Source organism: Myotis brandtii, unplaced genomic scaffold, assembly GCF_000412655.1.
Source record: "Myotis brandtii unplaced genomic scaffold, ASM41265v1 scaffold786, whole genome shotgun sequence".
Classification (NCBI taxonomy): Eukaryota; Metazoa; Chordata; class Mammalia; order Chiroptera; family Vespertilionidae; genus Myotis; species Myotis brandtii.
The window spans coordinates 290,583-292,871 of NW_005371157.1; the positions used below are offsets into that span (position 1 = coordinate 290,583).

Below are 2,289 nucleotides of genomic sequence, written 5' to 3' on the forward strand. Positions count from 1 at the left end.
CACACACGGTGCACACACACGGTACACACATGGTACACACACACGGTGCACACACGGTGCACACACACGGTACACAAACAGTGCACACACAGTGCACACACACGGTTCACACAGACGGTGCACACACACGGTGCACACACGGTGCACACACACGGTACACAAACAGTGCACACACAGTGCACACACACGGTTCACACAGACGGTGCACACACACGGTGCACACACGGTGCACACACACGGTACACAAACAGTGCACACACAGTGCACACACACGGTTCACACAGACGGTGCACACACACGGTGCACACACGGTGCACACACACGGTACACAAACAGTGCACACACAGTGCACACACACGGTTCACACAGACGGTGCACACACACGGTGCACACACGGTGCACACACACGGTACACAAACAGTGCACACACAGTGCACACACACGGTTCACACAGACGGTGCACACACACGGTGCACACACGGTGCACACACACGGTACACAAACAGTGCACACACAGTGCACACACACGGTTCACACAGACGGTGCACACACACGGTGCACACACGGTGCACACACACGGTACACAAACAGTGCACACACAGTGCACACACACGGTTCACACAGACGGTGCACACACACGGTGCACACACGGTGCACACACACGGTACACAAACAGTGCACACACAGTGCACACACACGGTTCACACAGACGGTGCACACACACGGTGCACACACGGTGCACACACACGGTACACAAACAGTGCACACACAGTGCACACACACGGTTCACACAGACGGTGCACACACACGGTGCACACACGGTGCACACACACGGTACACAAACAGTGCACACACAGTGCACACACACGGTTCACACAGACGGTGCACACACACGGTGCACACACGGTGCACACACACGGTACACAAACAGTGCACACACAGTGCACACACACGGTTCACACAGACGGTGCACACACACGGTGCACACACGGTGCACACACACGGTACACAAACAGTGCACACACAGTGCACACACACGGTTCACACAGACGGTGCACACACACGGTGCACACACGGTGCACACACACGGTACACAAACAGTGCACACACAGTGCACACACACGGTTCACACAGACGGTGCACACACACGGTGCACACACGGTGCACACACATGATACACACACAGTGCACACACGGTGCACAGCCCACCCCCGGCCTCCCCTCTTGGTGTCTGCACCTGAGTGAGTGGGGAGGGAGGTGTGTCAGCCGCTGGTGTCTTCACAGAATCACCCGGGGGCTTCGACCTCTGTGCCTCAGCCCTGGAGGCTCAGGCCCAGGTCAGATGTGGGCAGGCTGGCTGCTCCTGCCCTCAGTCGCCTTGGCATGTAGACATCACAATGTGGGCACACCATGCAGACGCACACACACACACACAGACACAACACAGACACACACAGCGCAGATGACACAAGCAGACACACAACAATGGAGACGCCACAATGCAGACACAACGTAGACACACAACAATGCGGACACACACCACGCAGACGCACTGCAACACAGACACGATCGGGCTCGCCCTGCACGTGTTGTCGGGAATGTTTGCTGTTTAAATGCCGTGAAGTCTTCCTTTGTCTTGAGCTGCTTCTGGAATTGCAACTTTTAAAAGAACCGGCCATGCCAGGAGGCGTGGGTGTTTCTGTCCCTCCCGTCGCAGTAAAGGGATGCATAGTGGTGGCGCCTGGGACAGGCGTTTGTGGTCTGTCCTTGCGTCCTCAGCTGTCCCCACGGCTGGACTCTGGGGATGCGGTTCCTCAAAGCCCAGGACCCTGGAGGTCCGTGCCGCGGTCACAGGGTTGAGGGTGGTCTCCGGGCAGGGGGCTGGGCTGGGCGGAGACCTGGAGGCTCCCCCTCCTGACCGTGTGCTGACCGCGCGGCGTGTGCCCCCAGGACCCTCTGCTCCGCGTGCAGGAGGCGCCATTGACCCTAGGCCCTGGGGACACAGCTGGGCGAACACCCTTTGGGGTGGCCTGCTGGTGCCCCCAAACCCCTGGGACTCACTCCTTTCATTTCCTGGGTGGCCCTTGGCCAGCCCTACCGGCAAAGCCAGTGGTGGGCGTGGCGGCTCCCCGGGAAGCCTCGCCCTGGAGGGTGCTGTGTCCCCTCGGGATAACTGGGCAGGTGTGGGCGTGGGTTTGAGGGGAACCCTTAGCCCGCTGCCTGCCACTCCCCATGACTGGGGACCATCTGCTTTAAAGATGCCGTGTCTTCGGGTGCCGGGGCTCCTGC

At 59.4% G+C, this 2,289-nt stretch overlaps 1 protein-coding gene across 1 annotated transcript in view; it reads left to right on the plus strand.

Moving 5' to 3' along the window:
- TTYH3 (tweety family member 3) overlaps window positions 1-2,289 on the plus strand; it is a gene marked incomplete at its 5' end in the record, with an annotated part of 14,041 nt that overhangs the window by 3,195 nt on the left and 8,557 nt on the right. The gene's annotated exons all lie outside the window — the stretch shown is intronic.